The sequence below is a fragment of the Hirundo rustica genome, chromosome 21 (genome assembly GCF_015227805.2).
Source record: "Hirundo rustica isolate bHirRus1 chromosome 21, bHirRus1.pri.v3, whole genome shotgun sequence".
Taxonomy (NCBI): domain Eukaryota; kingdom Metazoa; phylum Chordata; class Aves; order Passeriformes; family Hirundinidae; genus Hirundo; species Hirundo rustica.
Genome location: NC_053470.1, coordinates 2,519,326 through 2,545,728, shown reverse-complemented (window position 1 = coordinate 2,545,728; position 26,403 = coordinate 2,519,326). Strand labels below are relative to the sequence as shown.

At 41.8% G+C, this 26,403-nt stretch overlaps 1 protein-coding gene across 18 annotated transcripts in view; it reads left to right on the top strand.

The window, feature by feature from the left end:
* ZDHHC15 (zinc finger DHHC-type palmitoyltransferase 15) overlaps positions 1-26,403 on the top strand; it is a 187,035-nt gene that overhangs the window by 24,813 nt on the left and 135,819 nt on the right. For 8 of the 18 annotated variants that reach the window (XM_058423259.1, XM_058423257.1, XM_058423260.1 and 5 more), the window contains 4 exons: positions 3,018-3,431; positions 5,801-5,923; positions 6,220-7,026; positions 8,672-8,742. The gene's annotated coding sequence lies outside the window, so the exon portion shown is untranslated. Of the gene's footprint in view, positions 1-407; positions 526-3,017; positions 3,432-4,582; positions 5,508-5,800; positions 5,924-6,219; positions 7,027-8,671; positions 8,743-26,403 lie in introns of those variants that run through there. The other 10 variants (XM_040084167.1, XM_058423261.1, XM_058423264.1 and 7 more) reach the window with 10 other exon arrangements.

Genomic DNA, 26,403 nt, shown 5'->3' with positions numbered 1-26,403 from the left:
GTCAGTGACAATCCCAAAGACCTGGTGTTGCCCTCTTTGCCTGTCACTCCCTCCCTTGGCTCCCATCAGTTTGCATTCTTGGTATTGAACATGTCTCCCCCAGTGAAATGTAGGTAGTATTTTTAACAAAAAGAGACTTCGTATAATTGATATCTGCGAGAAACTGAGCTCCAAAAGCATGTTTTAACCTGTGTATTTTGTAAACACAACATGAAAAAATCACAGAGAATTTCTGTTACATCCTGAGGCAACTGTGAGTCTTTTCCAAAGTAAAGGCTAAGGAGCTCAGTGGTGTATGAGGAAGAGAAAGTGAACAAAGAGATGCCAGATGGGAGTCTACAGGTAGAGCTTGCAATTAGTGTGTCTTGTGCACCCAGCAAAAACTATTTATTGTGCTGTGGCTGCAGGACAGACAACCTCGTGGAGGCACAGCATATTCTGCCAGCAGGTTTTTTTGATGGCTTAGGAACTTCACCTTCCTGAACAGCAGAAGGTGCACTCACCTGGACTCTGCTGCTAACACAGGTAATATCAAGTCCCCAGAGTCTCCCCATTGTAACAGTGTCAGTTATAGGATGTGTATTTTCCATGCCCTGAGCTGACCTTGGGTGTGCAAAGCTTTGGTGAAGCTTTACTGTGTAGACATAGCCTAAGGCAGGTAGGATTTGCCAAACGTGGTGTTTAATGAGACAGCCAAGTGTGTGTAGCACACAGCGAGTTGAGTAAAGCCCCTGAGGCCTGGGGTCCGAGGAATGTGCTGTGATGGAGCAAAATAAGCCAATGATCCTTTTCATCCACCTCCCTGGTTAGGCTGAGCCTGGCTCCTCAGGGATGCAGCAGGGCGGGGCTCCGAGCTCAGGGACCCCAGCAGAGCCGCCTGTCTCCTGAAGTGTTTATTGGTGCCTCTCTGCACTGACCAGGCTCTGTCCCCCTGTCTGGGTCCTCAGGGCACTTCCGCAGACAACAAGAGAATGGCCAAGACGTGCTGTACCTGGAATGGTGCAGAGCCAGGCAAAGTCCATGTGGTGTCATGGAAGCACTGCCCAGGCCAGGGGAGGGTGAGCCCAGAGGGAGATACCAGGCAAGGACTAGAGATGGCTCAGTTGTGAATTCACTGCCTTATGAGCTCCTGGTATAGGATATTTTATGTGGGATCCCCATATGAGGTTGCTGTAATTTGGAACAATCAAGTATGTAATTTTTTGTTGTTGTTTGTTTGTTTGGTTAGAAACATAGTTATTCTGAATAGCGTATTTGCTGGTTTGAACAGTTTTTATCTTAAGAACTTGAAGTACAGCAGCTGCATGTTATTGTATTCACCTAAAATGCTGTGACACTATCATTACAAATTCTGTACATCTTTTGTAAGTAAACCTGCACCTCTGCACAAATGAGTGCATCACATCACACACACACACAATTCAAACAATGCCTCCTGCCCTGTAATTCTCAACATTTCTACAATTGGGAACATGAAGAGTAACAAGTGGATTTCTAAAGGGTTCCAAAGGACAAGTGAGGTTTTTGTGAGAGGGTCTGTTTTGTCTTTATATATATATATAAAAGCAAATTCTTTCATGTTTTCTGCTAGAAGAGCTGCTCACTGGCCTTGTGCCTTGTGGATGAGGAGCAGAACCCATTCCTCTGTACACAGGAGGGAAAGCACTGATCCCTGAGTGAGGCTTTCCTGTCTTTAGCACCTGCTGGGAGTTGTAGCACCTTTTAAATCTCAGAAAATGACACTTGATTGAATTTTCCTTCATTTCTAGATAAAGTTCTTTTCTCCTTTCACACACAGCTCTTGTTCTCTTAGGCTGATTTAATCATAGGTTAGAACCATTAGAAACATATGGTTTGAGAGACCTCCTGGACGGGCATCAGACCACACCCAACAGGTTTGTCTGTATTTTGCTGGCAAAAGTTTAAACTGCAAGGAGAACCTTATGGGAATTTTAGGAGTTGCAGTTCTAAAAACGCAGCTCTCTCTGAACACGATCTCTTTGAACGTGAGAGAAATTAGTTCTGTTTCATCAAGGAGATAAGAAAATAAACATGATCATTCCTTGGCGCTGAAATGCTTTTTTTCCAACAAAGTAATCTCTGTTTGGAAAGACATTTAGAGCTTGCCTGCTTGACAGTAGCTCACTCTCTGACACTCATCTGCAGATTTTAAGGAGAAATAGACTAATGCTGCTTATTTTGTAGAATTTGGAAGCAAACAGAAGTTTAGGCCAGAAGGGTGGAGGGTAGAAGCACAGCCCTGGAAGGGTAGGGCATAGCAGAGAGGGGGAGGAGAGATATTGAAGTGCTGCCTGCTCGGCTCCCCCTTCTCCCATTTCTGCTCTGTGAGCACAACCTGAAGCAGATCCCCCACTGATATGGAGGTCACACTGTTTATTTCTGTCACACTCACGTGGCCTCGCCAAGACCAGGGGAGCATGAATCAGAAGCTTATTTTAAAACCAAAAATATATGGTGTCACTTTGTATTCTGATAGCATCCAAGGACCAGTTAGGATCAGGGCTTCGTCTGTTACATGCTGAATTTATTACACGTGAACACGTGTGGTGTTGTTGATCCTCTGAGAAATTTCAACCCAAGATGCAACGAGCTGTAGGAGGAGAAGGGAGGGCAAAGGAGCAGAGTGTTGGGTGGTCTGCATAATGCTGGAAAGGAGGCAGAGAGCTATATGCAAAAAACTGTCACTTAGAACTTATTTAGGCAAGTAACTGAAAGACTTGGAACAGAGGAAAAGACCTTCTTTGTTTAAGCAAACATTAAAGACATCTGAAAGATCTGGGGTTGATGTGGGGCTGGGGTGGGAGGAGGCAGGACAGGCAGCAGATTAATGGCATTGTTGCAGCTTGCCCATATGGTGTTTGGGCTTTATTTCCTCAGCTATATTTATCTGGTGGGATATTCTTGATACAAGCTTGATCTGGAAAAATAAAATCAATTTATTTGAAAAGGTCAGCTTCATGAGAATTGTATGATTGAACACCTGCTGTTTTTAACAGCTCGGGACCCGTTGTGTGCAGGTGTCTGACAGCAGCCGTGATTGCCAAACTGGAGAAGAGATGAAGACGCGACTTGTGCTGAGGATGTAAAATGGGGAGGAGAGAGAATGAAACCACAAATTTGTCACATGTTGCAAAAGTGTCTCTCTCTCTTTTTCACATCTTCCACTGATTAATTATTCTTTCCAGGCACTTAAATGAAAAGACAGAAACACAATTAAGTGATCTGTGCATAGATGCTACTGTCATCTCCAGAAGAAAGAAATTAATGCTTGATCAGAATAAGAAATTTAGTAAACTCTGGCTAATGATACTCTCCTTCAACCTAAGAGCCACTGCTGGAATAGGATTCTCAAAATCTTTCTCCTCGAAAGTCCATGGAGTTGGAGGCAGTATGGTGGAAACCTCAGCTAGGTATGTAGCATTCAGCAGCTTCATGAGCTTCCAGGAAATCTTTATAGCTTTTGTAATAAAAATAGCATTCATATATGACTTTGTTTATGGTGAGGCCCCAGGGTGAATTGTTTGGGTTTTGTCGCTAAAATTTCTTGCCAGTTGGTCTTGCAGAGAACAAGTGTAAGTTGGAGCCTCATGGAGATTAAACTCAATGAGAAGGAAATAATATTTGAAAAGAAATCATATTTTGGACCCAGCAAGTTTGACACCGGCTAATGCTGCCAGAATTTGAATATTATTGAATTCAACAATCTTTTCCATCAAATTCCAGAATCATCTGGAACATTCCCTCTTACGTGAAATAAATGCTTGCAAGCTGCCAGGTGATTAACTCTGTTAACTGAGATGTGAGGGTGTCTCAGGAGACTCTGCTTTGTTTTGCTACTGTAATTTCCAGTAAAGATTTGGTCAAGACTTGAAACTGTCTCAAATGATGTATTTTGCAGCTTTAAGTTAAAATTCAGACCTGCCAAAAGGTTCTTGATTGTTAGTTTTTCTGGCTGAAACCACCTAATTTTTCCACTGTGCTTTGTCCATGGAGTTATGGATCACTGTTTCATCTCTCTGGCTTCAGAAAAGACAAACACTGTATCATCCTCTTAAGTGTGAGGAGAAAAAAAAAACCTACTAAAATATTAGTAAGAATTTTCAAAGGATTGCAAATTAATCAGATATTGTACAAATAAACACTGAAGGTGTAAGCCTAGCAAAAAGATTTAAAGCCTGAAAGAGACAAGCCATTGGTGCATCTAAAGGAAAATGTAGAGGTGGAGAAATTACTGGATTTGAGGAGGAATCTAAACTGAGAGGTCATTTGGCAGACAAAATGAAAGAATGATCAAGCGTAAAGAACAGCAGAAAATCAGTCACAAAATAAAGCAGAGCAGACTAAAATTAGCTAAATCAGTCACATTTGCCTTTGCACAGTTGAAATGCAGTTAAAGAGATTTAAACATTATTAATAGGAAAGAAATGCATTTGGAATGAAAATAAACCTCAGATGCATGTGAACATTGCTGATTTGTACACCATAAAAATACTATTTATAAAGAAATGGTGAGTGATGCTAGCGATTTCAAGAACCATTCCTTCTGTGCATTATCTTTCAGTCGTATCCCACATCAAGGTGACAGGTCTTGCTCTTCCCACACTGGTTAGAGTTTGGAGATTCCCCAAGGAAAGTCAATCACAACTTTCTGAGAGGAAGGGCCCAGGATAGGATGAAATTCTTTCTGTATTAGACTTCAATATTCAAGAGATGAGTTACTACGAGGAGACCTTAAGAAAGTGACATTGAAAAGACAACTCAACTTGCTTGAAAAATACATTGTTGACATGCAGTAGGAAAGAGCAAACTCCTGAGATTTTGCTGAAGTGCTGCAGTGTCAGATAACCTCCAGCACGGGGCGTGGATGGCAGCCGAGGTGATGTGGAAGTCAGATAAACTGAGGCAGGATCTCAAGTAGATCCCTCAGGGAAGGGCCAATTGAGTTTTCCAGGTCAACACACGAAGCTCTCAGCATCCTTCATTACATAACCCGGGCAAGAGATCCTGCAGCCTCTTGGGCGTGAGCCAGGCTGGAGAGCTGCAATGTAGGAACCTTCCCTGGCAGGAGCAGCGGGAGATGCAGGACTGACCTAGGAGGTATTTCCCTGCTCATCAAAAAGGAACAGGCACGGAGAAGCCACGGGGAGCACGGATTGCCTTCTGTGCAGCTCGAGTGTCTCACCTTCTATTTTTAACTGTCTCGTGGAAGCATTTAGGAAAAGCAATATGAAGGAGAAAGAATGTAAATATTATGGTTTCAAGGATATCAGCCCCGGTCCAAGTGCAAAAATCTGCCTTTCAGTGAAAGCTTTGAGGGGCTCCTAGTTCAAAGGATTCCAGAGCTGTGGAGAGGCAGCTATGCACATTACTTTCTTCTCTATCAGTTAGCCCTTATTGATGGCAGCCAAGTTAAAATAAGGAAGAGTATCCCTCTTAAGCAGTTCTGAGAGGATAGAAACACTGCCATGGGAAAGAGCAGCTACAAGGTGGTAAATACTTTTTCAAATGACAGAATAATTTTTCTGCTGAGGCTGGAAATGTCAGTGTTGAACTTTTGCTCGTGCCTCAGACCTCCTGAAGCAATCGGCTATTTCAGTGTGTGGCAAAATACTCAGGGAAACTCCCCACAGTTATAAGGCTTTGTTTTAGGAGGGCTTTTTTTTCTGCATAAATGTAATGATCTTATTCTGGTTTTATCTTGCAGGATTAAAGGACTACTGGCAGATATTTTAGGATTGAAATGTGGGTTAGACTTGGCTTTTTGTTTTGTTTTTTACAGAGTCTGATATGAGTGGGAATATCTGTGAGCTGGAAAACACATCCACAATACCCCTGGAAACCGCATGTTTTTATTTAAAGGCAGTCCTGCTGTGTTTAGTGTCAGAGCTAAAAAGAGAACCTGGTATGAACAGAAAGTGAAGCAGAAAACAGCAATTTGGCTTCCCCAAATCAGTGAATGGCAAAATCAAGAGACTGTAAAAAGTGGATACTTAAAATGTTTTGGATTTAATCAGACTTTTTGTTGTTCAAGACTCACTTTTAAAAATGCACTGTTTGCTAAAATAGCATCTTACATATCCACAGACTGGAGAGCAGCCTACATAAATTCTGGCCAATTAATTCTTTGCTAAATTAGAATAAGCATACGTTCAAAGATTTTATTTTTTGATTTATTTCTCATATCTGTATTCACATAAGGTCTCTGTGTTGACAGCATGAAAATGCTTTCTAATTTGTGATTAGTGCAGAGCAGCAAGAGGAAGAGTTGGCATGAATAGCTCCTAGCAAGTAAGGTATGTGGTTCTTTTTTATCTCTCAGCCAGGGCTTTGTCAGAGCAGAGGAGCTGAGACTGGTTAATACTCAGACAGGCTGCTGAAGTTCCAGTCTGGTTTTCTAATTTAGAAGTGCTACTGGCTGACATAAATGGTAGGAATAATTGTGAATTCTATGTGAAAAAATCAGATGGGAGTCGTGGAGATTGCAGGAATAGGTCTAAATTAGCCCTTTAAAAGTTAGAAACAGCTTCACAAAATATTATACTCTCGGTGTGAATGTTTTGCTTATATGTCAAGTGAATATTTTTCTCACTGATCTGTTGTTTAAGCTCACATTATGATATTTATTTGCAATCTAGTTCAAATCAAGGAAACTAAAAACACTGAAGGGTAATCAGTGAGTAGCCTTGAAAAAAACACAGGACAGAGAGACTGGACAAAGCCAGCAAGAAGAAGGGCGTTTAGTCCTTTCAGAGCCCTTCTCACCTCTGGGAAGACTGCAAGAGAAAAAGGTTGAGGGCAGATAATGTTAATACAGGTTTGGGTGAAGTATTGATCCTGTTGTGTGGGTGGTGGTTTGTTTTGTTTTGTTTTTTTTGTTTTTCCCCACTCTGCAGTTTGAACAGAGGACCATCAAAAACCCAACAGGAAATCTGTAGCCAGAGAGTCCTACAGCTTCAGCACAGACTCTTAGGAGATGTTTCCCTTCCCTCATCCCTAGAAGCAAAGGTAATCTTAGTTTATCTTGCTTCTCAACTAACCTGTCACAGAGGGCAGTATTTCAAAAGCAGCAAGTTTATTTGAAAACCATCAAGTCTTGCAGTGGATTATCTGGACAGAGGGGATAACTGGGCTGGAGATGGTGATAGACTCTCAGCAGTCTCAACTGATGAAAGGAAAAGATTGGTGGAGAAGGAGAAGCCTCCTATGCCTACTAAAATGCCATGTACCTAGGGCTGGTCCTGTGTAAACTGTCAGAGCTCCCAAGTCCTGGCTTTTTATACCGTACTTGAAGTGAGACCAAAGGATGGAAAACTGGTTGTCTGAGCTATTTTGAGGTTTTTATTATGTTCAGGGATTAATTTGGATGACAACAATGGTGTTTTCAGTGCAACAAGAAGAATTAAATAAGCAGTCTGGCAGAAGATCTGAGAAGCAGAAAGTGAAAATAAATAAAATGGAGCAGTGAAGAATGCAGAAAGAAACAGAAAGTGTTCAAAGGCATGTAAATGCCGTGAAGGCTGAAGCCAAATTCGTATGCAAATACTGAAGGTCCAAATCTTCCCTCTTCTCCTTGCCCCGGCCAGGTGCCTATGCAGCCCCTTCCCCCTTCTTGTGTTTAGTCTCATGGCAGAATTTAAGCAGTGGAACAGAGGAAAAAGGAGGCAGATGTGACTATGTGGGAAGTTGCTTTGCCACTCAGACGTGTATGGGAACCACATCTTTTCCTGTAGTTTGTGGAAGGGGGATTTATTCTTTCAGCATTTTGAGAAAGACTTATGATTCCACCTGGCTATGCACAATAGCTTTTCTGTCTGTACTCTTTATCTTTCCTTGAGAGCTTTCTGACTAAGTTATTTTCCTCCTGGGATGTATAAAGTATACTCTCACCTACAGTGGGATAAAAGACTTGAATACAAAGGCCTGTGCTGAAGACCTTTTGCAAGTATTGTCCATTCCCATCTAATTTCACCTGGAGCTCATCTGTAGGGCCTTGCTTAGGTTAGGCTTTATAAACTTAAAATGGTGTAGCTGTAGGAAGTTCACACCGAAGCTTTAAATTAGCAACCCATTTAGGCTTTCTAATTGTAATGGTTTTTAAGTCATCTCACTCCAGGCAGTGGTACAGTGAAAGCTGAAGTCATGCTGGAGTACTTTGCTGGCTCCCAGCCCAAGCTGGCTCTCAGTGTGTTATAGGCAGCCTTTCCTGGGATGGTGGTGAATTAGAATTGTGGTTAAGTATTTCTAGCAAGATGACAAATCACCTCACATCTAAAGGTTTTATTGCTTTTTCCGCTGTCTATGAACTCAAAAACAAGGCCATTTCTATGAAAAATGGCACTTGAGAATATGAAGTTTCCAGAAGATTTGGGGGTCCCTTTTCTAACAGAAGCAGAATGCACGGTGAACAATCCCTTTTGAAAAGAGGACATTGTTACCTCAGGAAATAGTGGTCACACAATTGTGTGAAGCTTTGGACCTGCAGAATTAACCAAATTCTGAGAAATACATCTGGTTCTAAATTAAATTTCCCTTAGTCCCCAATCCTGCACCGAGTTCTGCCCAGAGCTGGTGTGAGAAGGCTTCAGAGAAGCCTGTGAACCTGCATGTCTGTGTCCAGTTCCTGCTAACGCTTCTCTTCTCAATTTCTCAGTACAGAGCTGCTCAGTGAGTCCACCCAACATCCTGCTCCTGAAGAAGAGATTGCTGTTTATGAAACAGAAAGTAAGTAATGGCCAAGAGTTACACACTGTTGGGAGTTTCTGCTCTTCTTTGTGTGTTTCTCCAGGCACTTTTGTTGTGTTCTAGCAGGTACCCCAAAGAGCCAGACTCTTCTGTAGTCTGTAGTTGTAGAGTGAGTAATCTGAAACCGTGTAATTTATTTAACGCCATTTCACTACTTAGCTTGCAGAATCTCTGTGAGAAATATTCCAGGTCCCTTGACCTTATTTTTTTCAGATTTGTTTTGAACAGCACGTCTGGAACATGTGTTTCATGTGTTATATTTCCTCTGTGGATTCATCTTTGACATTCAATGTGTGAACTTTTCTTATAATTAGTTCTGATCAGTAGAGCTAGTTCAAGTACCACTGCAGGTCGTTTAACTCGGATTTCTTGTTGGCAGTCACAAAACACTCACGGGATGCAGTGCTGTAGCTGTGCAGGAGTGGAATTCTGCCCCTAACTCTCTTTGTACTGAAGTCAGAGGATATTCAGGCACACTTTGGATGCCCACAGCAGGTTTGCAAAACCAGTGGTCAAGTATTTAGTAAATGTATTCGACACACAAATTTACTCAGATCCCTCGTTTTTTTTTTTTTAGTTAGATAAATCTGTCTCTCAGCTGGATGAGGTTTTATTCCATGATTTCACAAGTACTTGCTTTGCAAACATCTGTAGATTTAAAGCAGACTTACTTTCAATACCTTTACCAGTTGGGTTTGATTGCTTCAAGTGCCACCTGAGGAGAAAAACAAAAGGAGCATTTCAGTGGTTAGAGCAGACTCATTGAATATTGAAATAGTCTTTTTTTTTCCCTTTAGTTGCTTGGGGTTTTGAGTAGATTTTAGGGAGGGACGTGTTAATTAGTCATGGGAAAAAATCCAAAGCAGCAAGAGCCTAAAACCCAGACTGCTCCGGAAACGGTGAGAATTTTTTTTTACCTTTGATTGTATATCTTGCCTGCACTATTTTTGCCAACAATTGCAGAAGTCTTGCCTTTCAGGAAGGAGATGAGGCCTCTGGAGAAACGTTGCCTGTTTTATTCATGATTATCTTAGTACCATTAAACAGTTCACTGTGCTGTCCACGCTCCTATCTGATGGCTTTAGTGCCTCTGAGTGCGAGGGCAGACAGAGCCGCTAGAGCAGAGAACACGAGCCGCGTTTTGGGAACGCCTTTTACCGGGGAACCCAGGGGCTGGCAGGCTCTTCCCTGGCCCCCAGCTCCCGGCCTGCCCGGCACACCCTGTGTGTACATTCTGCACATTCCAGCCGGGAATTTGCTTACATAACCCCGGCTGCCCTGCCTTCCTCTCCCCGCACAGGTGAAGTGCCGGCTGCCCCGGGCCCCGGCTCCCCGCCCTGACCCACGGCGCGCTGCGCTGCGCTGCGGCCGCGGCGCTCCCAGCCCTTGTTCTACGGCCGAGCAGAGTCCCCGGCTCGGGATTTCTTTCAGGGCAGAGTTAAGGCAGCTGCAGGAGCCTCAGCGGCTCTGTGTGTTACTGTACATTCCTGAACTGAGCTCCTCAAAGCTGCCCACCCAGGAGATTGGAGCGGGATGGGTGCTGGAAGGCTGAGCCCGGCCCAGGAGGCTGATGCTGTTTGCATGGAAATGCCTCATGCTGGGCAAACCTGGGCACTGTCCTGAGCCACCTCTTCCCACAGAGAAGGGAATGCAAACTCAGCTTGTTTAAAGAAAAAAAAAAAAAAATCATCAACCAACCCAAAAGCAACCCCCCCAACAAACAGCCCCCCTAAACCGCTGAGATCCTTGCATGCAGATATGCTTTAGGTACCTATAATACCACACATCTAAAATATTCATCCAGGACATGAGTTCAGCTTTCAACTTTTCTTGCCAGGTGCTGCTCACAGAAGTGAGCATTTTTCTACTTGGATTGCTCTACTGATGCTGTCAATATTCTGTTGGGAATAATTGGTAGCAAATAATTCTAATGAAAGTGTTGTCAGTGGCAATACCCTTAATGAATAAAGAAGTTCCTGCTCAATGGCAGGTTGTACATGCTAAGGGAGTAATAGTCTCAGAAGACTCTGTTCTATAAACAAGCTTATTGTGTTTTACTGGTTTAGGATTTTTATTTTTAAAATTTGGTTTCCAAAGATTTTAAGTGTCCCCTTTTTACCATCATTGGATTCATCTGTAAAAATTTCTGCTGGAAAGGACACGGGACAGCTTTCATTTCCAGAGCTGCAGAGCATTTCTGGCTTCCACTGCAATTGTGGGCATGCAGGAACTTTAGGAATGAATTGTTAGTTGTTGTTATTAATTTATTTGGGAAACACAAACACTGTGACTCATTAACTCATGTCTTGAAAAATGCTGTACTCTTTCTTCACAATCAGTAAACTGCTGAAAAGCTCTCTCTCCTGACACTGACATGAACTAGAATCTGAGCAACAGAATTATGAATGTGGACGTACTTCAGTAACCTAAAAAGCCCTGGAAAACTGGTGATGATATACGACACAGACAAAAACCCCAGGAGTTCAAAATCATGTGCTTTGTATCTTTAATGAAACCACCAGAAAATGTCTGAATGACATAAGACATATATAAAAATGATGTCACCAGCTTGAGAGCATGTCTTCCTGAGGTCGGTGCATTGGTTCCTGATCTGGGTTTTTAATTTGATGTCATCTATTTGATCATTATATCCTGTTTCTTTTTAAATTCTTGGCTAATTTACTTTCTTTTGCTGTAATTTCCATTCCCAAATTCTCTGATAAGTGTCAGCCAGTGCCTTTTCAGACAATTCCTCTGTATATAACCAAGAGAGCTGCTTAATCATAAGTCATATGTGCAGCAATATGGTTTTATTATTATTCCTGTCTTTCTAAAAGCTGAAGCCAGATCTTAATTTGAAAGCAGAATAGCTGAGGCTAAGGGAAAGAATAGGAAGTCAGTCACTGTGGACCAAACAATTTCCTTAGCAGCCTTTCATACTATAGGGCTCTGTAAAGCTCTTTTCACTCTTAGATTCTATCACCTGTGTGTCTGCCCTTTTGCTCTAGTGCCAGCCCTTGCTCAGGCAGGTTCTGTACCAGAATTGTGTTTCTGAAAGCTGGACTTCAGAAGTAATCTCCTTCCTGACTCTTTGCTGTGCTCCTTTTTGGAAAGGTCAGAATCCCTCTGGGAGGGACCTGTATGTCACTTGAGTCCCCGGTTCACGGTGTCATCTCTGAGAGTGGCAACAGTCACAGCACCTCTCAGTGCCATAAGTACCAAATTTCACATCTATGTCCTTAGTGAGGAACATAAATAGAAATCAAAACCAGTTGGGCAAATGTGTTCTGTAAATAAGCTGCAAGGAAAGGCCTCCTGCCTGAGCTGAAACTCCTCTGTCTGTGCTTCCATCGATATATTCTGTTTGCTGGTTGTAAATCAAAATCACTGTGTCTGAAGATACTTGCAAACAGATCATCTGGTGTAGAACTATTAGGAGAGAGAGATCATCTAGCACAGGAAATACTTTATTGGAATGAAGAAAAAAAAAAGGAGAAATTGACTAAAAATACATTATGTTTTGCACTGTTTAACACTCTAAAAATAAACTGGGAAACTTCCTCCGTTCTTCTCCTTCCCAGACATGTGTACTCATAATATTTAATGGACTGGAATTGCCTGAAAGAATTGGACCATTAATACACCTTTCTGTGGCTCCTTGGTACATATGTGAACAATTTATATAAAAAAAAAAAATGTTGATTTGTAGTGATTCTTAGACATCTTGTGGTAGATCATCTGTACTGGACAGATGGATTTGGTCACTGTAAGCCAAATAAATAAATTAGCGCTATCTTTGAAATGAATAGCCACAACTGGCATCTCTAGTTACTGTACTCCCCTCCCTCAGCTCAGATGCCTTCCCCGACACCGCTGAACTGGCCTAACTTTATATTCTGCTTGGCCTTGAGTCAGAACAGAGGACCACCTGCAGGAGAGAGATGTGAAATGTTATGCGTGCCTTTGCAATGGGATAAAGCACCAGAGTACCAAGTCGGCAAATATTTTACTGAGCAGGTCATGTATTAAGTAAAGCAATGAAAGGTAAAATGATAAATGATGAGGTCATCGTTTTAAAAGTGGTGTCCAGGTGGTGGAAAGCCAAAGGGCTGAGATGAAAAAAGAGACTTCCTTTCAACTTGCCTGACTTGGTGTGTTGCCTTCATTGCACGGGATGAAGCTGGACTGTCTCGGGGAGGGTTTTGGTCTGTTTGTGTAGAGAGCTGCCTAGAAAGCAGGAACCTTGTGAAGGAAGGATATAAATCTGCTTTTGACTGTCATCTTTTCAGGTGCCCTATAGGCTGCAAAAATGCATTCTGCATAATGCTAGATTTTTACCTAGTCTGATGTAACTACTTGTGAAATGCTGTAATTAATTCTGCCTGACAGGGCCAGTCATGAAGGCTGAATTTAGACTTTTTTCCTCTTCTCCTTCACCCCATTTTTAACCCAAAGCTGTGTATCAGCTGGTACATGCAATCTCCAAACCAGCCAACTTTCCAACCCATTGCAAACAACTTCAGGTGAAAACTTTCTGTCCTGTCCTGTACTTTGGAGTTAATTTTCTGCCAAATTACTTGGTTGCAGAAGAATCTAATAACAGCAGGAAATGGGGTAAAAGGTGTTGGACTGAAGCAGGGCATTTCATGCAACTTCTCTGTCACTTCTGTTATGAAGTGGTGTTAGTGTATCCCGGAGGGAGATGCTGTTTGATTTGAAACTGCGTCTCTCAGATGGGACGGTTCCTTTCATTCAGTGTGTGATCTGGGTGCCTGGGTGTGAAAATACACATGTAGACTGATGTGGGTAGCACAAAGGTATGGGGTGGAGGGCCCATCAGTCATTTTTCAAAGCACTCGTGCTTTGTCAACTATGCAGCAAGCTGCTTTATTCTCCTCCTTCTGCCTGGGGCAGTGGAGCATCAGTCAAGTATTTCCAGAGTGAAAGTCAGTTGTTTTCTGGTGGTCTGGAGCGCTCAGTGTCCTTCCTAAGGGTCACTTCAAGCCAGGACTGAGGTGGAGGGAGAAGTGAGATTGTGTGGGCAGGAGAAGGGCAGGTAGGGGGACAAAGCTGATCTTCTGTGGCAGCAAGCTGGGAGCAGGTAGAAAAGATGGTCCTGTAAACTGGCACAATTAAAAGAGAGTTTCAAGAAAAGAATTCAGGTTTGAATAATACGCATATGTAATTTTTGCCCTTAGGCTTCCTACTTAAAGAATAAATTGCACTGATGTTCAAGGACTGCAGTTTTCTTATTTCTAAGGGACTTTGTTTCTGAGGGGCAGAATTCATCTCCTCCTTACCTGTACACTGCCCTAAGAGGATTCCTCTTTCAGTCATTGCCTCCTTTCCTGAGTGGAAAGCTCATCACAGATTCAGAGGCCCACTGCCATCATCCTGGCAGTCTGTACTACCTGGAAGGTGCTACCTTGTTGCACGAAAGGTTTTCTGGTGGATATCTATCCTGGGGTGCCCATGGCCAGGGCACAGCAGCGGTGAAGAGACAAGAGAGTTGTGTCCAGCCTGGCTTTGCACTTGCTCAGTGCCAAGTCCTGAACTCTGTCTTGAAATTTCTATCTGTTTGGAGAGAGGAGAAAGTAGGAAAATGCACACTTTGCCTAAGTGTAGTGGAGAATTAGTCCTCAGGCAGGAGAATCACACAGCTACCCCATGTGAATTTATTTCTCTGTCTGTGTTTGTATGCATGTAATAACACTTGGAAAGCACACAAACACTCATGGCTCAGCTCTGAGTGAGGCAGCGCTGAAGCACAAAGTAGGCAAATTTGAAATTGTTTGGAGACTTTTCAGAGCTTCTCATTATCTCATTTGTGCATTTAATGATTACTGTGGGCGCAGTTTTTGAGGTTTGGATGCCACTGGCAGCAGTTGGAGGGAAGAGTCCTCCCTGCAGCAGGGCACAGTGACAGCAGTGATAGCCTGGGGCGTTCTGTGTGGTCAGAACAGGCAGTCCTGTGTGGGATGGGTGATCTGCTCTTTTATCTTGGGGAGGCAGGAGTTTGGAAAGAGCTCAGGTACGTTAAGAGTGGAAACACCCCTGAAAAAACAGGGGGCTTTTATGATTTTAAGTCATCTATGAGCTTTTGAAAATTATGTTGTCTCTGAAGTCCTCAGCAGAAGCTCTCGGCTAATAGAAGTGTTCAAAGCAGAAAATTCTCCTGACACAGCAGGGGTGGAGCCCAGGTGGGTGCGTAGCCAGGGGGGTTTTGCTCAGGACAGGCTGAGGAGCTGACAGGGTTTCAGCTGTGGTGTAATGATTTGTCTGAAAGGCAATGAAATCAGAATAGGATTCTCATGCACGTGTCATAAACCCAGTCCTAGCTGAACAGAGAGAGAGGTTTACACCTCTGAACATTAAGGTTTAGAGGTTTTTTACCTCTATTTGCTTTTATCACAATAAAATATGAAAGTGTGAACTGAGGGCTGCTTATAACTCATGTCCAACTCCTGTCCGCTTCCTTCTGAGTGAAGCAATAGGATGCGACAAGGTGAAAAAATTAACCCACAATAATTGAGAAAAAAAATTGACGAATTAAAAAATTAAATTAAAACCTGAGGTAAAAATTCTACAGATAAATCAGGTTTGGTGTGGGTTTGTTTTTTGGGTTTTTTGGGGTTTTTTTTTTCCCTTTTTTTTTTTCTTTTCTTTTCTTTTTCTCTCTTTCTGTCTTTCTTGGAATCCACCCTGAACCAGATGTTGGGAGTCTGTAGTTTAGTGTTTTTGGATCCCTGCCCAGACTTTTACCTATCTTTTCAGCTATTTACATGGGTTTTATTTCTCCAGCTGTGCTTTCACTGATACTGTGCAGTCACAGACCTCCTCAGTCACTAATAGAAGGAGTTACTGGATTTTCATTGAGATGAACAGTGATACCAAACATCAAGTGGAAATAATTTTGTCTTTACTCAAATAGTAAGGGGACCAGGAGTAATGAAGAGTGTGAAGAAATCTGCTGTGAACAATGATAACAGGAGGAGGGAAGGGAGTGGCACAGGAATTTTCTTTCCAATGCCATCACAGAGAAGGAGCAGACAGCTGCTGCTGTGTATGGGAAAAGGTGCAAGGCAATGTCTTTTGTTTAAAACAGGCTCAACTTCCATTGTGTCATTTGGCTTTAAGTAATTTTTTTAGGTTTTGATTGTCCTTATGTTTTAATTTCCATTAAAATTATTTTCTCCTTTTTATACTTAGCCGTTATGAAGGATTTTTAGTTGGATTATTGATCCATGAAGATTCAGTATGGAGGAAATTAAAGATTATTGGCATAACTGCTCTGGGCATAGAGAACTGGTGTCGCTTGTCTCTTGTGTTACAGTGGGACTATTTTGGAACAGAAAAGTCATGAAAAGTCACATCCCTCCTCTGAAAGACCACTAAATCTTGTTCATGGCATTGCTCAGGCAGTTCACTAAAACTTTTATTTTGTGTTGGCATAACATTTTGCACATTTCTGAATTAAAGCCTTCCAACTTGTCTCAGCTGTGAGGTTCAGGCTGGAGAGAGGAGAAGGCTTCTCAGCAGAGGGCTGGTGAGGGCTCTCCTGAGTGAGGCTCTCTGATTTTTAAAGGTGTCGTGTGGCAGCCTGCCTAAGAGACTGATGCTTCTCATTCAGTCCTGACTCTGGATTGGAGCCAATGCCCTAGAGATTAAATATTCCACAGCCTGTTAGCAATCCCCTGAGCAATCTCCTGTCTCCAGGTGCTGGTCTTTTACACAGACTTCTTCTCAAAAGCGATTTCATTGGCAGGAAGAATCGGCAAGTTCAGTTCAACTGGAATGTTTTAATGAAGTCTCTCGTACCAGTCAGGCTGAGGATCATTTAGTGGGAGGAAAGGCAAGGGAAATGGGGATATTCTGGAAGGCTGGTTTGCAGTGCTGTGCCTAGGAAGAGGTGACAGAAGTGTGTGACTGATGCCTTTTGGGGCTACCTAAAAACAGAGGCCAGACAAAATTAAGGGAATTAAAAGCAGTTCTATTTATTGAAGGGCCTTCAGGTACATTCAGGGCAGACAAAATCCCCAGGGGCTTCACCCAAAAATGGACCACAGGTCACAGCTTTTCACACTTTTATAAGTTTGGTTCATTTGCATATTGAGGGTTAATCTTCCAATTACAGCTTCAGGTAATGAAGTCATTTACCCCAAGTTTGCTGTCCCCAACTCACTTTTGTTTCCATCTCTCAGGCCTGAGGCAGTGAGGTGTCCTTGATTGCCTGGAGAAGAATTGTTGTGTCTGACCAAAATATGAAGACAGTAGCTAGCACTGGATATGGAGTTTAGAGTTATACACTAAAGAATTGCAGGATTACAAATAGATGAAAAATATAAAATCCAAAATCCTAAGGCCTCATAAGAACAGCTGTGATGAGTCCGGGTATCTGAGCTAACTCAGGACAACCACGCTGGGAAATGCAAAACTCATTATTTCCCAAACAGCTTTAGCAGTAACTATTTGAAAGAAACCCCCCTAAAGCACAGCTTGTCAGGGTGGTTATAAAACGGGGGTCTGAGCTATTGTGACCAGCAGAGCTGACAGTGGTGGCCCAATTCTTTAAGGGGATTATATCCCACAATCGCTGTTTGTCCCCTGCTGGTTTGTCCCCTGCTACTCTACAAACATCCAAAATTTATACAGATCTGGATACTTGTGAATGTTAGTGGAGTATTAGTAGCTTCCTCTAGGACAGTATTTCTGAAGGCAAGTTAAAATGAGACAGATTTAAAGTTACTAACTTCAGTGTCCAGAGCCAGAAGGAGGTGATCAGTGAGTCAAGATTGTATTCTGTAACCCAGAATCTCTCCTTGGTGCTCCTAAGTCAGTTACATGTTTTATCTTTAGAGCTAAAGTTTGGCCCCACAGTTCCTTTTCTTCCACACCATTTTCCACCAAAGAAAAGGTCTACTACCTCAGCATGGCCACTTATATTAGTACTTTTTTAGCATGTGGACTTTGATCCCTTTTATTCCTAAATCGGTTATTGTGAATTTTGTTAAAAGATTGAAAAATGCACAGTTTATGTGTAAGAGGTATGAGGGGATCAGTTTGTGCAAAAGTGAGCCAAAAGAGACTATTCAAAGAACGCTCTTTATTTGTTTAATTTATGCAATTTGTTAATGCTCTGTTGCATTTTGAGAGCCTCTTGAGGCCACCCAGTTTGTGCCTTGGAGAGATGCTTCGTTGCAAACATGGCTCCTGTTAAAACCCAACGCTCTGGTTCTCTACTTACGTTGTGTTTGTGATTCAATCCTTATTTCTACAACTCACATTTCACCATTTTCTTCCCTTCATTTTTTTTTTTTTTTTTCCCCCATCCCAGCAGCCATCTGGTGCTTTCTTCTGTCAGCCAAGTTTCTGTTCCTTACCTGGAGCCTTTCAAACAGCCACTCTCGAAGAGAGTGGATTAACAGTTGTCACTGGAAAATGAGTTTACTTCCAGCTGGAAAAGCTGTGAAATATAACTATTCATTCATTTATATGTTATGCACTTCTGCTTGGACACTCTTGATTCTATTTGAAGGCAAATACCTGGGAACAGTTTTCCTTAAAAATCTGTGAGAAGACCATTAGTACCTTTAAAGTGAGTTAGCTGCTTTGACTTGCTCCTATTATGTATAGGGTCTCAACGTAAAAAATGTGTTCTTTAGCAGGCAGGTATTTGGGATTAGCCAGAGATGAGTTTTGAGACTTTAATCTGTGTCAGATTTAGTCCAAATGGAAGAGATTAGTGAACATTCTACAATGCTTCTTTTCTTTTTCTTTCCTTTTTAAAGTAAAATCTGAAATTTGTATTTGTCCTGCATAACCTTTGTTTCTTTATTGTAAAAGTAGAATTGCATGGGTCACTTAAGAAGCAGCCTATTCTCTTTTCTCTGCTTTATTTTAAGCATCCAAAGAATAAAATTTGCTCGTGTAGTTTTAATTATTTCAAGAACAAAAATATCTAGGCTAGTAGTAAAAGTGTCCTGAAATTACTGTAAGGTTGCATGAGTTTTGGCTATAAATCTTATTCACCTTGACTAGATCTCATACTTTAATTCACTGGGGTATAAAATACCATTTACATTAGTTCTTAGTTCACTTAATCATAATTAAATGACTTCAGAGGCCAATAATTCTTAGAGACTCTTTCTTTGATGTGACACAAATAACAAACTGTGTTTGTAATGTGAAGGTGTTCTACTTCACTTTTACATTTGTCCCAGCTTTATCCAGCATATAATGTTCTCTTTAGGTGCGGACATATGCTCTTGTTACATGCACCATATGGGTCACAGATGTGGCTGACATGGCTACATGACATCTTTTTTAATTTCACTGCGCAGTACCAAGGCTGTGCACAGACCTTTTCATGATGGTTTGAAGGGATTTCTGCTCAAGATTTTATTTTATTTTATTTTATTTTTTTTTCACCAGAATGATGAGTGGGAAGAGGGAGCCCACTTTTTTTGCTATCAGTTTATATTGTGGTAATAAAAAGCCTCAGGAAGGTAATATTTTGTGGCTGCTGAATTCATTGTCACCTTAAGCATGGCTTCACTGCAAAGTCCTTGTCGTTCCTTTTTCTAGTACTTAAGCTTTTCCCTGCTTAAGAGGAAAGCTCTTCTGATCACAAAAGGTGATTTTTGGAAGGAAAAGTGCACGGATTCTCCACAAACCTAAAAAGTTTGAAATACAGGTTTAAGTTTTGCAACTGCATTTTGATTTAAATGCAACTTAAGAAATAATTTCATGGTAAGGAGCGTATTTGGAAGCAGGGGTTTGCTGCAGTGAATGGAACATCAGGATGTTACCTTAGTAGAATATCTGTCTAATTAACTAACTTACTAACTAACTAACGACAGGCTTAGTGAACTCCCAGTTTGGTTGTGAGAGGTTGGAGGAAGAGAAGTTGTCTGAACAATAGTGCTGGTTAGGAAGTGAGCTAATAAAATTCCAGAGCAATACTTGTTAAAAGCTCTCATCCTTTATTAATGTGTTTTTTTTTTTTTTTTTTTTTTTTTTTTTTATTGTTGCCTCCAACAATAAAAAGGCAGGGAAGCTGGAAGCTGGGTTAGTTCTGAGAGGAAATATATAATTTATCATATCAAATTTGAACAGGAGGTTATTTGTGTTCTCCCAGCAGCAGCAAACACGGCCATAGAGGAAGAGAGCCCATGTGAGCTTAGAGGTGAAGATGGGTAATTACTTGATTTGTCTGATAATCAACCATGGACAGAGAATGAGCACAAGCAGGGATACTTGGATTAGGCTGTTGATCCAGCACAATCCCTGTTCATCCACTGAAACCTATTCTTGGCAAGACTGAAAGCTGTTCCATCCACCTAAACTCTTTTTTGTCAGTATAGCATGTAGCCTAATGTGAGAATGAGGGGACTGAAGGGCACAAAGCCCCCAAGAACAGGGCTGGAGCACTCCTGGGTGGGGGAGAACCTGTCACACTTAGAAACATTCTTTGCTGCAATTTAAGGTTCTGATGAGTGGCTGATGGCTTGCAACTTGGTATTTCTTGGGGTAGGAAAAATCAGAATTAAGCCAGAAGTTGTTTCATTAAAATATTTTATATTAAAAAAAAAAAAAAATTCTTCTTTTCCATTGCATGAAAAAAAATCCATGAGATGTGCAAGTATGGTACTTGTTTTTAACAAAGTGACCACACATGAAACCAGACGCTGAGGGTACAGGGAGTGACGTGGAGCTGCTTCAAGTGCTCTGACAACCTAAATAGCAAATTTTATGTGAGTGTGGTGGAGCTCAGGAGATCTCAGCTGTCTCAGTGCACAGTGAGTTCCAGGGCATGTGGTGGCTTCCTGTCATTAATGCTATCTAGGAGATCAGGGCAATTCTTTTTATGAAATTTGGAAAGTTTTCATCTCAACTTTGACCTTTTATTTGAATGTGTGTTCATTTAAATTTGAAAAGCAGAAGTAGATTGCAATTCAAAGGAACTCATTTGTTCAAAATATTTTGGAAAGGACATCGGGACAGTTTCAAAAGGTTTTGGCTTTGTTTTAATGGGAAATTTGCCCAAATTAATTTGCGTCCACAGTTTCTGTTTTGCTGGAACAGCAGAGAGGCTTCTTGTCCTTCCCCACCCAAATATGATCTTCTTGATAAACCTCCTTCTGAATCTCACTGATAGTGCCATTTATAATTGGATATAGATGATATTCATGTGAAAAAGTAAATTCAGAAATGGGTTTGAATTGACATTCATAACTGTTGGCACAGATAATTGGATAATTGTACCAAATATGCCTCTTTATTTTGCAATCCACAGAGCCTGGGTGATGCAAGTGGAACCATCTCTGGCCTGGATGTCTTGATCATAGTTTTTCCATCAATACATTTAATATATTCAAGGCCCTCCTTGATTCTTTACAGCTCTTAAATAATTGTTTCAGCTCACAGCACTGCACCTTTTCCCAAGGTTACTTTGTAAAACATAATGCAAAGAGAAGTAGTCCTGTTTCTGCAGAGTAATTGTTGAAGGTCAAGGCCTTCTTCCTCCTTCTGACACCTTAGGAGAACGTTAGGTTTGGTATCCCCTAAAGACATTAAGAGGTCCATTTCAAAGTGGATGTGGGAGGTGTACACACAAACCTTTCTAACAAATAACTGGATTTCTTTTTTGCCTTCACCCTTTTAAGCACAACTTTGAAAACTTACCCAAAAGCAGCCATCTGAAAAGTCTTCAGCCACTCTCTAGGACAGAGAATTTAGGGGCAAGCAAGAGTTGAGCTTTGATTAATTTGATCTGTGTGACTGGAAGCAAAAGATAATTCATTGTCTCCTTGGCCATTTAGATTCCGTGGGGCAACTGCTGCCAAAGTTGACCACAGCAAGGTCAATTTGTGCTGGAGCCTCCTGATATCTGTAGGGGAAGGGATGCCCACAGCCCTGCTGCTGGACAAGGAACTCATTTCCCAGCCCTGTTTCTGGCCTGTAACATCCTGACACCCCATGCTGGTAAACTGGCACTTCGTCCTGTCAGCTGCTCCTGCATCAGCTTTTCACAGCAATCTGGAATGCACTTTTTGGAGAGATTGCTTCTCTATGTCCTATTAAGGTTCAGACGACTGAAATTCAGCTTTAAACCATGGGTATTCTGTGAGAAGGAGTTCCCAGCATAAAGGAAGGACAACTGAGAGGAGAAACTGATGTTTTCAGGGGAGAGGTGAGGGAGGGAGGGTATTCCTCAGAGCAGGGGGTGTGAGAGGCAGGCTGGGATAGTGGTGGCTGAGAGCTGGCATTGAAGTGCAGCTGTTAAAAGTCATGCTGAACATCGAAATGGAAGATTGAAAAAACAATCCCCAGGTCCATTCCCAGTTTTTCACGTCACAGGAGTCCTTGATGTGAACAACCCCAATTCCCCTGGCATATTTACCTGCCAGACCTGCCTAAACTCAAATGGGCCGATCCTCTTTTCCTCTGCAGAGACCATGAAGTGCATGGCAGGTTTCTTGATGCTTTGTGATGCTGTCACTCAAACCCAGGCATTTGGCAAGTCCTGTAGAGAGAATTCTCTGAGCTTGGCTTCAGCAAGGCAGAGATCAAACTTGTACTGAGGGTGTTTCATGGATTCAGGACAGGAGCTGCACAGAGGCAGCTGAGACCAACGGGACCATTCCCTGAAGTGCTTTCAGACTATCAGTGCCCTGAGAGGTTCTGAAAGAGGAACTGGCTTTGAGCCAGAAGCAGTCTAAGCACATAAAAAAGCAATTGGATGAATTAGATGGAATAAGCCATATAATTATATAACTGGATGCAGTCAGAGGTAATTCTAGCACGTTAGTTTTTGACTGTGCTCCCAGACATTAAATCTCCAATACCACAGCATAATTCTGTAGTCTAAACATCAGTGTGAACCCAGAATAAATCAGTGGAAAAAGCTTTCTATTACCTCTTAAAGAATGAGGGCTGGGGGCTGTCATTTTTATACAGTGAAAACCAATTGCACTTACACTTGGATGTAGCTGTAGATGAGGTATTTCTTTAATAGTGTGTTGCTACTGATCCATGGCCTCAGAAGGTATCCTCCATCTGGATGATTCATTCTGCTGAATTACTTATCCAATCCTAGGATCTCTAGTAGAAAAGCAAGCAATTAACCTTTCCTAATAAGAGCCAGAAGCAGGCCTTAAGGAAGTTAAAATGAAGGAGGAAGCCGGTGTTTAGTTTCCAGAGCAAGTTTTAACACCAGCAGATGGTGCTAAAATGTCCATTAAAAGGAAAAAAAAACCCCAACAACCCAAACATCTCAAATTTCCTTAAAATCATAAACTGTCAGGAAAAGATAAATTGAGATGCTTTAGCTAATTGCTGTGGAAAGTTGAATCTAGGGTGATGTTCATCATCTTTTACTTAGACTAGCTTAACACACATGAAGTTGTGTGTAGCCCTTATTTTCTAGTTTGCTTTCAAGATGGATCAATTTTCCTCGAGTCAGGTCTTTACCTTGAGTAAGGCAACTCAAGTATTTCAGGAATTTTCATTCATATTCAAAGCAGGGATTATAAGCTTTGTTGTATAATTTTGCTGATTAATTATAGGAATGATTTACGATTTTTAGACTAATTTTCACTCTGAACAACTTCTTTAAAAAACTGGCAGTTGTTTTTCAAAGGATATTGCTGTATAATTTTGTTAGTCACTAAAGAAAAGCAATGTGGGTTTTTTTATATACAGAAACCCCTAAAATCACACAAAGAATAATCCTAAAAATACATTGTAAAAGAGTTGTATGGTTAAATGAAGGAAATTGGCATAGGAATGAAGAAATATTCTGTTCTAATTCAACATTGGTCCAAAGCTGGTAACTGCTGAAGGCTGCTGGCTACTAAAAAGTGTGTTAGGTGAGTTTAGTGAGGCAGCCTGCAGCCACCCCAGGCAGTCTGCAACCAGAACAAGAAATTAAAACCTTCTTGACAGCCTCTACAAAGGGGGAACACCATGAAAGTGGCTCTTTTCCTCTTAGATCTAAATGTAATATGGATTTGCACATGTGGTAGCAAAGGGGGAAATGGGGGTTGAGTCACGGAGAGGAGGTGGCCTCAGAACTCCCCAGCAGTTTAGGGAGTGCCCACTTCTCCTTGGTTCACTGCTTGGATCTGAGCCCCTCAGGTGTGGATGTGTAATAATGGAAATGTCGGGATTAATAACGGGGGGCATTTAGGGTCAGCACCAGGCACATTTCTTTAAGCAGCATAAAGAAACTATGCTGGAATTTCTGAGCACTAATGCTGCAGTAGAGGCCCAAAGCAACTGGCAGGCATTCCAAATGCCATATTCCAGCTTAAAATGTACTGCCCTGCGAGATTCAGTTAAGGACTCTGCAACAAACTTGGTTTATGTTTAAAAGTGCTTGGCTTCATAACCAGTGATTGCCCTATGTCTCATCAGAGGATGAAGAAACATGTAAGTACTGCAAGTCTAGAAAACCTGCAAAGCCAATCCTACAAAACAATACAATCCTTTCTAAGCATCTAAAAGTTATTCCTGGCAAGATAAATAAGATGAAATTATTTCTACCAGAGTAATATTGCCTAATGTATCCACGAATGGTGAGCTACATCCTTGGTGTCTCTTACATGCACTTGTGACAGTTGTGCCTCAATAAGGGCTGAGAAAACGCCCTCCTAAACACCTTCTAAATGTTCATTCATTGTGTGGCCTATTGGGACTGCACATCTGCACCTCGCTGCTGCTCCCTTCATGGAAACTCCTCTGCAGGAATTATCCAGGTGACCGAGTGATGCGAGGTGTAGGTGTGCACAGTGATGCATTATAATATCCTGTTTAATTATTTTTGGGCAGGGAGGGTGCATAATTATTTACTGACCTGTAGAATTGGTCACTGAATGACTGTGAAATTCAGGTTCTTAAGCAGCACTGTCATTTTGATAATTAGAGGCTCTGCCTTACGAGAATGTGTGCTCGTTAAGTTGTAATTTGCTTAAAAAAAATAAATTAAAGACAGAGGTTATTTAGGAAGGAAGGCTTAAGACCAAGATTATATTCAAAGGAAATTAAAGACAGGAAGCCCCAGGGTATTCCAGCCCTGCCATGCAGCTCCTATTAACGAAAATGAACTCTTACAAGCAGCACAAATCGTGGTGTCTGCCATAAGGCTGCCCAGCATTTTCTATTACAAGGTCCTGCTTTCTATTGCTCATGGCTTTGCCAAACTTAAATCATTCTGGCCAAAATTTTCCATGCTGTCTGCCTTGGGCAAATATTTTTGAGAGTTGACTCTAAAATCTTCAGCCATTTCTCCAACTGGAATTAGGTATCCAAAAAAAAAACCAAAAAAACCACAAAAAAAAGATATTTTTTGCCCACGTTTACAGGGTATGTGTAGGTATGAAGGTAATTATGGCTGTGTGTATGTAAAAGTAAGAAATCCAAGAAGTTCTGAGAAATATTAGTGCTTCCATGGCCTGCAGTCAGGAGGTGAGGACTTTATTTTTGAATCTGAAAACTGAGGATTTTAACATGCTCAGGGGGAACAATTTGAATTTTTCAACTGTATTTTTGGGAGGTGCCACCAGAGCACCCCGATATGGAATCAGCTGACGTGCAGCCCCTTTGGCAACAAACTGAGCATGGGCTGGAGAGGTCTTAGCAAACATTTGCATCCCCCTGGTTGCACTGTAGTTGTAATAAATCTGGTCAGAACAGAGAAAAATAGAAATGGCTGGTGCTCCTAAGCTCCCTGTGCTCCTCCTGGCTTGTGCTAAGTCATTGGAGAAGAGGAGAGCTCTACCTTGCTGAGGTACAAGATGAGAGGAGGAATGGCAAGGCAAGAGGAGAGTGGTAAACAGAACAAAAGGAATTTAGGAAGGCAAAAGTATAAAAAACAGTGGAAAAAATAATAGTGAATAATTGGAAAGATTACTCAGGAGGCAGTGCAGAGAAACAGGGAGAGAAGTGTTTTATAATCATTGCACCTCTGCACTTGAAACCCAGAGAGGATGTTTGTCTCTCCCTCTCTTTCTAGTGGCAAATCAGGCAGAGTGCGTTGTGTATCCTGGGCAGGCTGACCACGTGGAGGGGTGGAATTCTGCCCCGTGACATTTGATTTGCAGTGTAAGCTTTTAAAAGGATTTATTCAAGCCCATAAATACCCCCCTTCTCTCTACAAACTATTAAAATTATCCTTACAATGGGAAGTCAGAGGTGTTATAATGGTTAATTAAGAACTTAAACATTATTTTAACCTCTTGGGCTGTGTAACTGTTTATTTGTGTCCATTTGCCATTGACGTACAGCTTTCATCCTGTGTCTCCCACACCATGTTCCCATCTCATCGCTGCCCTCTTCAGTGAGCTCCTTTACTACTCTCCCCTCCTCACAGCCTCGGTTTTACCCATTCCTGTTTTATTCTCCTTTTTAGACCATTCCTCTCAAATCCTGGTCCCTACATGAACACTTTATTGCATTCCCCTTCCCTCTCACTCCCACGATCAGACCCCCAGTGTCCCGTTGCTGAAGGCTGGATCTTGGGTTCTTTTTCAGCCTGGCCATCTCTTCTCTAGCCTGGCACAGGCTGGCTCTGGGAAAACCCTTGTGTCTCTTCAAGAGGGCATGCAGAGCCCGTGCCCTGTCCATCAGCAGGTGCCCTCA